Genomic DNA, 13,466 nt, shown 5'->3' with positions numbered 1-13,466 from the left:
GGAGGATAGATGGGGAAGGGAGGAGAGAGAGATCAGGGTTCTGTTTCTTCTCTTCCATCTCCTCTGTCTTCTGTTTCTAGAGAGGAGCGCATGCTGGTTTCTTCTCTTCCATCTCCTCTGTCTTCTGTTTCTAGAGAGGAGCGCATGCTGGTTTCTTCTCTTCCATCTCCTCTGTCTTCTGTTTCTAGAGAGGAGCGCATGCTGGTTTCTTCTCTTCCATCTCCTCTGTCTTCTGTTTCTAGAGAGGAGCGCATGCTGGTTTCTTCTCTTCCATCTCCTCTGTCTTCTGTTTCTAGAGAGGAGCGCATGCTGGTTTCTTCTCTTCCATCTCCTCTGTCTTCTGTTTCTAGAGAGGAGCGCATGCTGGTTTCTTCTCTTCCATCTCCTCTGTCTTCTGTTTCTAGAGAGGAGCGCATGCTGGTTTCTTCTCTTCCATCTCCTCTGTCTTCTGTTTCTAGAGAGGAGCGCATGCTGGTTTCTTCTCTTCCATCTCCTCTGTCTTCTGTTTCTAGAGAGGAGCGCATGCAGGTTTCTTCTCCCTATGAGCTGAGAGCTTCCTGACTCTACTGTACACCTTACCCCTGTACATATCTACCTCCATCTCCAGTATCCCTACACATGTAAATACGGTATTGGAACTGACTTTTTTAAATCTTTCCTGTAAACAGTACGCTTACTTAATATTATATTTCTTATTCTTCTTATTCATTTTTTATACATTCATTGGTTGTTGGGTTCTAAATTTGCAAGAAAGGCATTTCACTGTACTTGAAACACACACACACTCCCACTCTCTCCTCAGCAATACTATCCCTCTCAAACTCTCTCTCTCTCTCTCTTTCCCCTTTGTACCGCTGAAGTAGGCAGCTCTTGAGTACCCAGGCTGAGCAGTGTGTGTATTCTTGCGTACGTTTATTTCTTTGTAAGTGTGTGTGTGTGCTTTCATGCGTGTGTGTGTGTGTGTGTGTGTGTGTGTGTGTGTGTGTGTGTGTGTGTGTGTGTGTGTGTGTGTGTGTGTGTGTGTGTGTGTGTGTGTGTGTGTGTGTGTGTGTGTGTGTGTGTGTGTGTGAGAGAGAGAGAGAGAGAGAGAAAGGCCCTGTCTTCCTCACTTTATTTATACAGTAGTCTGGGAGAATAGCTGCAGATTAAAGGAAGACAGCGGAGGGCTGTTCTCCTTCAGCACGGCCACGGTGGGTTCTGAGAGGTCATCTGTTCTCCTTCAGCACGGCCACGGTGGGTTCTGAGAGGTCATCTGTTCTCCTTCAGCACGGCCACGGTGGGTTCTGAGAGGTCATCTGTTCTCCTTCAGCACGGCCACGGTGGGTTCTGAGAGGTCATCTGTTCTCCTTCAGCACGGCCACGGTGGGTTCTGAGAGGTCATCTGTTCTCCTTCAGCACGGCCACGGTGGGTTCTGAGAGGTCATCTGTTCTCCTTCAGCACGGCCACGGTGGGTTCTGAGAGGTCATCTGTTCTCCTTCAGCACGGCCACGGTGGGTTCTGAGAGGTCATCTGTTCTCCTTCAGCACGGCCACGGTGGGTTCTGAGAGGTCATCTGTTCTCCTTCAGCACGGCCACGGTGGGTTCTGAGAGGTCATCTGTTCTCCTTCAGCACGGCCACGGTGGGTTCTGAGAGGTCATCTGTTCTCCTTCAGCACGGCCACGGTGGGTTCTGAGAGGTCATCTGTTCTCCTTCAGCATGGCCACGGTGGGTTCTGAGAGGTCATCTGTTCTCCTTCAGCACGGCCACGGGGGTTCTGAGAGGTCATCTGTGTGAGAGTGGCACGGCCACGGTGGGTTCTGAGAGGTCATCTGTGTGAGAGTGGCACGGCCACGGTGGGTTCTGAGAGGTCATCTGTTCTCCTTCAGCACGGCCACGGTGGGTTCTGAGAGGTCATCTGTTCTCCTTCAGCACGGCCACGGTGGGTTCTGAGAGGTCATCTGTTCTCCTTCAGCACGGCCACGGTGGGTTCTGAGAAGTCATCTGTTCTCCTTCAGCACGGCCACGGTGGGTTCTGAGAGGTCATCTGTTCTCCTTCAGCACGGCCACGGTGGGTTCTGAGAGGTCATCTGTGTGAGAGTGGCACGGCCACGGTGGGTTCTGAGAGGTCATCTGTGTGAGAGTGGCACGGCCACGGTGGGTTCTGAGAGGTCATCTGTGTGAGAGTGGCACGGCCACGGTGGGTTCTGAGAGAACATCTGTGTGAGAGTGGCACGGCCACGGTGGGTTCTGAGAGGTCATCTGTGTGAGAGTGGCATGGCCACGGTGGGTTCTGAGAGGTCATCTGTGTGAGAGTGGCACGGCCACGGTGGGTTCTGAGAGAACATCTGTGTGAGAGTGGCACGGCCACGGTGGGTTCTGAGAGGTCATCTGTGTGAGAGTGGCACGGCCACGGTGGGTTCTGAGAGGTCATCTGTGTGAGAGTGGCACGGCCACGGTGGGTTCTGAGAGAACATCTGTGTGAGAGTGGCACGGCCACGGTGGGTTCTGAGAGGTCATCTGTGTGAGAGTGGCCGGGGAGATTCTGATAGCTTCCTCTAGCTCTGACCCTTGACTAGAGTGCTTTCATCACAGGGCCATCGGACACACGGACACAAGTGGCCACTTCAGAGCTGGGTCCCAAATTAGAGAGGGGGACTGGAAGAGGCTGGGAGAGAAGAGTGGAGAGGAAGGGTGACGAAATGGTGAGTCAGTCTCTTGTTCCCTCGCCATCTTTTCTCTCTCTCATGCTCTCACATTCCCTCTCTCACCGCTCTCTCTCTGATGACCAATGAGCTCACTCACACACACACACACACACACACACACAACACACACACACACACACACACACACACACACACACACACACACACACACACACACACACACACACCGACACACAGACAGACAGACAGACAGACAGAGAGGGGCAGTGAAAATAGAGAAAGAGAGAGAGAACATAGTGTGTCCTGGGTGGTCCTTGTGTAAGGCGATTGGGGCAGTAGGAATGCAGTGTTATGGATTAGAGTTTCCCTGCCTGCTTCTATGCCCAGCCGGTCCAGACCAGTCTCTCTCTCCTCCACAGTGAAGACATTGTTACCCTGATCAAACACTGTCATCACAAAATATAGAGAAGGAGATGAGGGGGGGTTCACAGCATAGCCAGCCAGCTAACACTAATACCACCTGACTGCCAATGCAACCCTACTTAACAGATTTGGAGTGGGGGAATACAGGGTGCTGTGGGGCGTTGATGGAAATGGGGGAATACAGGGTGCTGTGGGGCATTGATGGGAGTGGGGGAATACAGGGTGCTGTGGGGCGTTGATGGGAGTGGGGGAATACAGGGTGCTGTGGGGCGTTGATGGGAGTGGGGGAATACAGGGTGCTGTGGGGCGTTGATGGGAGTGGGGGAATACAGGGTGCTGTGGGGCGTTGATGGGAGTGGGGGAATACAGGGTGCTGTGGGGCGTTGATGGGAGTGGGGGAATACAGGGTGCTGTGGGGCGTTGAGGGTTGATGGGAGTGGGCATTGAAGAGAGAGGGAGGTAGGAGGGATAGAAGGTTCTTTGAGGGTCTGGACTTTTTCTGTGGTGAGCTTCACCCAATAGTGAGGCACCCTTACTTCTTATCCATGGAATGCTGAGGATGGTGTGTGTGTGTGTGTGTGTGTGTTGGGGGGGACGGGGGACGATGTAAGTCATTTCACAACATAGGACTGGTTCTGTGTTGGGATTCCACTAAGTGATTCAACTGCATAGTCATCGCATACTGGTGTCATAGAAGTTCACAGGACTGCAAACACTGCTTTCCTTAGTCAGAGCAGAGGTGTGTGTGTGTGTGTGTGTGTTTGTGCATGTGTGCGAGTGTGTGTGTCTGTGTTATTCTGTGTGTGTGTGTGTGTGTGAGAGTTAGACTGTGTGTGTGTGAACACACCAACCCATATCTGAGTGATTTTTTTAATGGGAGGAGAACTGACATGGGTTGGTTTATCTGATCTGAGATATCATCACCAGTGTATCAAGATCACTGAGGCCGGCTTATTATCCACATCTATTAACCTGATCCAACCAAGTCTTATTATCCACATCCATTAACCTGATCCAACCAAGGCTTATTATCCACATCCATTAACCTGATCCAACCAAGGCTTATTATCCACATCCATTAACCTGATCCAACCAAGGCTTATTATCCACATCTATTAACCTGATCCAACCAAGGCTTATTGTCCACATCTATTAACCTGATCCAACCAAGTCTTATTATCCACATTCATTAACCTGATCCAACCAAGGCTTATTATCCACATCCATTAACCTGATCCAACCAAGGCTTATTATCCACATCTATTAACCTGATCCAACCAAGTCTTATTATCCACATTCATTAACCTGATCCAACCAAGGCTTATTATCCACATCCATTAACCTGATCCAACCAAGGCTTATTATCCACATCCATTAACCTGATCCAACCAAGTCTTATTATCCACATCCATTAACCTGATCCAACCAAGGCTTATTATCCACATCCATTAACCTGATCCAACCAAGGCTTATTATCCACATCTATTAACCTGATCCAACCAAGTCTTATTATCCACATCCATTAACCTGATCCAACCAAGGCTTATTGTCCACATCCATTAACCTGATCCAACCAAGGCTTATTATCCACATCCATTAACCTGATCCAACCAAAGCTTATTATCCACATCCATTAACCTGATCCAACCAAGTCTTATTATCCACATCCATTAACCTGATCCAACCAAGGCTTATTATCCACATCCATTAACCTGATCCAACCAAGGCTTATTATCCACATCCATTAACCTGATCCAACCAAGGCTTATTATCCACATCCATTAACCTGATCCAACCAAGGCTTATTATCCACATCCATTAACCTGATCCAACCAAGGCTTATTATCCACATCCATTAACCTGATCCAACCAAGGCTTATTATCCACATCTATTAACCTGATCCAACCAAGTCTTATTATCCACATCCATTAACCTGATCCAACCAAGGCTTATTATCCACATCTATTAACCTGATCCAACCAAGGCTTATTATCCACATCCATTAACCTGATCCAACCAAGGCTTATTATCCACATCCATTAACCTGATCCAACCAAGGCTTATTATCCACATCCATTAACCTGATCCAACCAAGGCTTATTATCCACATCCATTAACCTGATCCAACCAAGGCTTATTATCCACATCTATTAACCTGATCCAACCAAGGCTTATTATCCACATCCATTAACCTGATCCAACCAAGGCTTATTATCCACATCCATTAACCTGATCCAAACAAGTCTTATCACGTTCTTCTGGAGGTCAAAAACGTCCCTGATTAGATTTAGAACCGTTTTTTTAAGACCCACATTTGTCAACTGATCTGTAACACTTTATTTGAACTGTACATCACAACAGTGTCACAAATCGTTTACGGTAAGTAGCTAGATTTACAAAAGGGGATGTTGTAGTCACCAGAGGTTTAGTGGTTACAGTGCCTGTGAGAAGGCTTTCATTGCAGAAGCAGTGTGTGTTGTAACATTAGCTATGCATCGGTGCACCAAGACAAGTAATGACACATAGAGGAACAGCTAGATGATGACTCACTTCCTGGGACAGTCAGTGTGGAGACAGCCTGTGGCAGAGATCACCGTCTCTTTCCAACAGAGCGAGAGAGAGAGAGAGTGTGTGTGTGTGCGTGTGTGTGTGTGTGTGTGTGTGTGTGTGTCACTGTCTGTGTCTGTGGGCACAGCTTGTTAGCAGCCACAGATGGAACTAGAACGCTCATACAGACAGACACACAGACCCAGGCACACACACACATCCAGACACACACACACACACTCACACACACTCACACACATCCAGACACACACACACACACACACACACACACACACACACACACACACACACACACACACACACTCACACACAACCTGCAACAGCCCTCTCAATGACCTCGGTGTGTCCGTGTGTGTCTGGATGTGAGTGTGTGTGTGGTCTGGATGTGAGTGTGTGTGTGGTCTGGATGTGAGTGTGTGTGTGCTTATATGTAGGACTGTTCTGCCACTCATAGAAACCAGGCAAGTAGCCAAGTAAGCATTGAGCACAGCAAGCTAATGGTGGACAGCTGCAGTGTCAACAACAAGTAAATAATGATGTCCTTCAGAAGAAAAAAATGAATCAGGATTTGAAATGGATTTAATTAGCCCGAGTGCCTCATTGACAAAACCTAATGAAGCATATTATATAGCATTCATCTAATATTATTGCTAAATGTTTTCTTCATGAAGATTTAAAATGCAGGACTGCCAGTATTCTACCCATTTTATTCCCATCAAAAATGAAGGTCAGATAATTATCAGTCAGTGACTAAGGAGCCGTATCTGTCAGATACTGACTGCTTATAATGATCTGGCGTTCATTTACTCCCAGACCAGGAGAGACCACGTCTGAGGAGAGACCACGTCTGAGGAGAGACCACGTCTGAGGAGAGACCACGTCTGAGGAGAGACCACGTCTGACTACCTACATGCAGAAGTGTTAATAACAAACAGGATTTTTGACGTTATCGTTATCTTACCATAAACATCTCACATCTCCAGTCTCTCATCCTTCCATTTAAGAAACCAAAAAACCAATCCTCTCGCTCCAAAGTTGACGTAACTGTACGTTCTCGCTGCAGCTGGATAGGAGGAGGTACTCGATGCAGGCCTACTTGTCGAAGCAATCAGTTAACTCAGGAGGTGAATAGGGGTTTAATGAGTTCAGCAAAGCGAATAATTGGTACAAATAAGTCATTAAGGACGTTAGAAGGGCTGAGATTGAATGTGAAGGAGCGCTAATTTAACATGATTATGAACTTTTCTCTTTCCTACTCCATCAAATTGAGCTGCAATGAGGAAGCCCTTATTGGTAATTAGGACCAGCGGGTATTGGTAGCGCGTTTGGCAAGGTTCTGAGTGTCACAGGGTTTCACTGTAGATTGGATAATGATTCAACGAATAGATTGTCAAATGTGTGTGTGTGTATGCTTACAAGCATATGTACAGTGGCTTGCGAAAGTATTCACCCCCTTGGCATTTTTCCTATTTTGTTGCCTTACAACCTGGAATTAAAATGGATTTTTGGGGGGTTTGTATCATTTGATTTACACAACATGCCAACCACTTTGAAGATGCAAAATATTTTTTATTGTGAATCAAACAAGAATTAAGACAAAAACAAATACAGAAAACTTTGTTTTTACTAATCTAATTACGTTGGTAACCAGTTTCTAATAGCAATAAGGCACCGTGGGAGTTTGTGGTAAATGGCCAATATACCACGGCTAAGGACAGTATCCAGACACTCCGCATTGCATCGTGCGTAAGAACACCCTTAGCCGTGGTATATTGGCCATGTACCACACCCCCTTGGGCCTGATTTGGTTAATAAAGCATCTCTTACTGTATGTTATATATACATGTCATACAATACATATATATGGTGCATAAACTGTCAAATTTCTATATGAAAGTTAAAAAAACAGCCAGTATAATTGTGTGTGTTGTGTGTGTGAGAGAGAGAGAGAGAGAGAGAGAGAGAAGGGGGAAGGGAACAGATGGGGCACACTGCTGTTTTGAAACTCCTCTTGATGACATCACATTAAGCCTCTGTGGCTTGATAGACAGCACCATGGTCTCCTCCTGTCCCCTCCCTCCCTCCCCCCATGTCTCTTTCTCTGATAATATCTCGAAGGAATCAGAACAGCATCGAGGGGTTGTGTGTGTGTTGACAGGGGAGATGGGCTCTTTAGTGTGTTTGCTTGGCCTTTGTTTGTGATCGTTGATATGTCACCGCTGGAAACCCCTCTCTTAACACACACACTCATCATCACAGTAAACAGAACACTCCCCCTGTGAGCTCAACTTGCCCCCGCGATGGGTGCTCTTTGCTCAGGAGCAGATGGCGTAGTGTGTGTGTGTGTGTGTGTGTCTAGGAGTGGAAAGCCAATTCCCAACTTCTCTCCTTCCACCGCCAGCTCTTGTGTTTGCTACCGCCCACGTCTTACACAGCCACTGATTACTAAGAGTAAACAGACGAGACATCAACCTAGAACCACCATCCTACCTCCCACGTCTTACACAGCCACTGATTACTAAGAGTAAACAGACGAGACATCAACCTAGAACCACCATCCTACCTCCCACGTCTTACACAGCCACTGATTACTAAGAGTAAACAGACGAGACATCCACCTAGAACCACCATCCTACCACCCACGTCTTACACAGCCACTGATTACTAAGAGTAAACAGACGAGACATCAACCTAGAACCACCATCCTACCTCCCACGTCTTACACAGCCACTGATTACTAAGAGTAAACAGACGAGACATCAACCTAGAACCACCATCCTACCTCCCACGTCTTACACAGTCACTGATTACTAAGAGTAAACAGACGAGACATCCACCTAGAACCACCATCCTACCTCCCACGTCTTACACAGCCACTGATTACTAAGAGTAAACAGACGAGACATCAACCTAGAACCACCATCCTACCTCCCACGTCTTACACAGCCACTGATTACTAAGAGTAAACAGACGAGACATCAACCTAGAACCACCATCCTACCTCCCACGTCTTACACAGCCACTGATTACTAAGAGTAAACAGACGAGACATCCACCTAGAACCACCATCCTACCTCCCACGTCTTACACAGCCACTGATTACTAAGAGTAAACAGACGAGACATCAACCTAGAACCACCATCCTACCTCCCACGTCTTACACAGCCACTGATTACTAAGAGTAAACAGACGAGACATCAACCTAGAACCACCATCCTACCTCCCACGTCTTACACAGCCACTGATTACTAAGAGTAACAGACGAGACATCCACCTAGAACCACCATCCTACCTCCCACGTCTTACACAGCCACTGATTACTAAGAGTAAACAGACGAGACATCCACCTAGAACCACCATCCTACCTCCCACGTCTTACACAGCCACTGATTACTAAGAGTAAACAGACGAGACATCCACCTAGAACCACCATCCTACCTCCCACGTCTTACACAGCCACTGATTACTAAGAGTAAACAGACGAGACATCCACCTAGAACCACCATCCTACCTCCCACGTCTTACACAGCCACTGATTACTAAGAGTAAACAGACGAGACATCAACCTAGAACCACCATCCTACCTCCCACGTCTTACACAGCCACTGATTACTAAGAGTAAACAGACGAGACATCAACCTAGAACCACCATCCTACCTCCCACGTCTTACACAGCCACTGATTACTAAGAGTAAACAGACGAGACATCAACCTAGAACCACCATCCTACCTCCCACGTCTTTAGACTGATACTAACAAGTACATACCTCTCACATCTCAAATAACTGTATTGTTCTTTTGTCTTTTTTCTCTGGTCTTACAGTGCTATATGGATGCTAATGATTCCAGTGTTGAAGTACAGAGACACATTGTTGATTGAGTTGTCATACTCAGGATGCTAACATAACATTGACTAAGACTAGAGTAGAGAAGTTCATGTAGCTGTGAAACTGTAGGTTGGTTTTTTGGCCGCGCTCATGTTCTGAAGAGTAACTAGCTGTTTTTCTGTATGTTCTTATCACAGTGATATTGATATAGATTATACTCTTACATAAAGATGATGTGCCCTAATGCTTTGTTCACTCCATGTCACATTAAAGGAACTGATCGTAAACAACTGATATTTATATCACATCATCATTCAAATCTTGAGAGGTTGAATAACAACTACCCTGGGGAGAGAGAGACAAAGAGGGAGGGATGGAGGGGTTGAGAGAGTGGGGAGGAGAGGTGAAACGGAGCCTGGTGGAGCGAAGAGGAAGGATCTCTTTGTGTGAAAACAGCTCATTTGTTTCTAGGGTCATGGTGGTAAAAGCGAGGTGCCACTGTTAATGTGACAGGCAAATCGGTGTGACTACATTTTGGACACCTCAATAGCGTATGCAAAGAGGCAACCAGGAAACTGTAGAAAAAACAAGAATTTAGAAGCCTTGATGCCACTGGCTGACAATTAACTTCAGAGTTAGTCGACTCTAGTGTTCTGATATAGTCTACTTCAGTGTTTTGGACTGGTACGTTCTAGATAATGAAATGGACAACAAGTAATGTCATCTCTCTCGTGAACAATGTCATCTTAGATATATTTTAGCAGACGCTGTTGTCCAGAGCAAATAGGGTTAAGTACCTTGCTCAATGGCACATTGACAGATTTCTTTTTTTACCTAGACGGATTCGAACCAGCAAACTTTTGGTTACCCACTGCTCTTTACCACTTGGCTACATACAGTATATCTACATCAGAACACACTCCCCCTACTAATTTATAACAGCGGAGTTTAGAATCGGATCATGAAATGGACATTAACATAATGTGTCAGCATAGGTGATGTAAAACTACAATGGTTTGACGTCACCATTTTGACATATTCTAATGAGACCGTGTTGCAGTGATATCTGAAGAATCAGCTCTGCTGGAGATGGCCTGATAGCGTTTGTGAGTGTGTGCAGGGATACTGTGTTATGTTGTGCTGTTGCTGTTTGCTGTACAGTGATCTGTTCTGGGCTATAGGACCTGACAGCTCACATCAAGACATTGGCATATTTGCACCAGTAAGCAAACGCTCATGCGCACACACATTGATACAGGTGCAGCCATACACACACACACACACACACACACACACACACACACACACACACACACACACACACACACACACACACACACATACACACACACACACACACATACACACACTGCATTATTCACATGCATGTTCACCATTAGTCACAGTGACAGAAACCCAGGCAGCATAGTTTCTGCATGACTGGAGGCTTGGATCACACACACACACACACACAAACACACACACACACACACACACACACACACACACACACACACACACACACACACACACACACACACACACACACACACACACACACACACACACACACACACACACACACACACACACATTCAATCTCGCTCTCTCTTTCATGCATGCAGGGACACACACACAAACACAATTATGTTTATAATTAGTCCCATCAATGTGGATCTGTGCAAACTTGCTCTCTGTTTGACTGCACCCTGGAATCACACAGTGTAACTACCCCGAGAATGAGATCATGTGGGCAATTCTCCACACACAGCCTATATTAACAACCCCTCCAGAGCCTACACTAACAACCCCCCACAGCCCACACTAACAACCCCCCCCACAGCCAACACTAGCAACCCCCCCACAGCCCACACTAACACCCCCCCCCCCACAGCCCACACTAACAACCCCCCCCACAGCCCATATTAACAACCCCCCCAAAGCCTACACTAACAACCCCCCCCCACAGCCTACACTAACAACCCCCCCACACAGCCTACACTAACAACCCCCACACAGCCTACACTAACAACCCCCCCACAGCCTACACTAACACCCCCCCACAGCCTACACTAACAACCCCCCCACAGCCTACACTAACAACCCCCCACAGCCTACACTAACAACCCCCCCACAGCCTACACTAACAACCCCCACACAGCCTACACTAACAACCCCCCCACAGCCTACACTAACAACCCCCCCACAGCCTACACTAACAACCCCCACACAGCCTACACTAACAACCCCCCAACAGACTACACTAACAACCCCCCCACAGACTACACTAACAACCCCCCCCACAGCCTACACTAACAACCCCCGCACAGACTACACTAACAACCCCCCCACAGCCTACACTAACAACCCCCCCACAGCCCACACTAACAACCCCCCCACAGCCCACACTAACAACCCCCCCACAGCCCACACTACCAACCCCCCACAGCCTACACTAACATCCCCCCCACATTCTAAACTAACAACCCCCCCACAGCCTACACTAACACCCCCCACAGCATACACTAACAACCCCCCCCCCCACAGGCTACACTAACAACCCCCCCACAGCCTACACTAACAACCCCCCCCCACAGCCTACACTAACAACCCCCCCCCACAGCCTACACTAACAACCCCCCCACAGCTTACACTAACAACCCCCCCACAACCTACACTAACAACCCCCACAGCCCACACTAACAACCCCCCACAGCCTACACTAACAACCCCCCCACAGCCCAAACTAACAACCCCCCCAGCGTACACTAACAACCCCCCCCCACAGCCTACACTAACAACCCCCCCACAGCCTACACTAACAACCCCCCCACAGTCTACACTAACACCCCCCCCCCACACAGCCTACACTAACAACCCCCACACAGCCTACACTAACAACCCCCCCACAGCCTACACTAACAACCCCCCCACAGCCTACACTAACAACCCCCCCACAGACTACACTAACAACCCCCCCACAGACTGGAATCACACAGTGTAACTACCCCGAGAATGAGATCATGTGGGCAATTCTCCACACACAGCCTATATTAACAACCCCTCCAGAGCCTACACTAACAACCCCCCACAGCCCACACTAACAACCCCCCCCCACAGCCAACACTAGCAACCCCCCCACAGCCCACACTAACACCCCCCCCCCACAGCCCACACTAACAACCCCCCCCACAGCCCATATTAACAACCCCCCCACAGCCTACACTAACAACCCCCCCCCACAGCCTACACTAACAACCCCCCCACACAGCCTACACTAACAACCCCCACACAGCCTACACTAACAACCCCCCCACAGCCTACACTAACAACCCCACACAGTCTACACTAACAACCCCCCCACAGCCTACACTAACAACCCCCACACAGCCTACACTAACAACCCCCCCCACAGACTACACTAACAACCCCCCAACAGACTACACTAACAACCCCCCCACAGACTACACTAACAACCCCCCCCCCACAGCCTACACTAACAACCCCCGCACAGACTACACTAACAACCCCCCCACAGCCTACACTAACAACCCCCCCACAGCCCACACTAACAACCCCCCCACAGCCCACACTAACAACCCCCCCACAGCCCACACTACCAATCCCCCACAGCCTACACTAACATCCCCCCCACATTCTACACTAACAACCCCCCCACAGCCTACACTAACACCCCCCACAGCATACACTAACAACCCCCCCCCCCCCCCCACAGGCTACACTAACAACCCCCCCACAGCCTACACTAACAACCCCCCCCCACAGCCTACACTAACAACCCCCCCCCACAGCCTACACTAACAACCCCCCCACAGCTTACACTAACAACCCCCCCACAACCTACACTAACAACCCCCACAGCCCACACTAACAACCCCCCACAGCCTACACTAACAACCCCCCCCACAGCCCAAACTAACAACCCCCCCAGCGTACACTAACAACCCCCCCCACAGCCTACACTAACAACCCCCCCACA

This window comes from Salmo salar, chromosome 11 (assembly GCF_965601325.2).
Source record: "Salmo salar chromosome 11, fSalSal1, whole genome shotgun sequence".
NCBI classification, from domain to species: domain Eukaryota; kingdom Metazoa; phylum Chordata; class Actinopteri; order Salmoniformes; family Salmonidae; genus Salmo; species Salmo salar.
The sequence above is the reverse complement of the archived record's forward strand: the minus strand, read 5'-3'. Positions refer to the sequence as shown.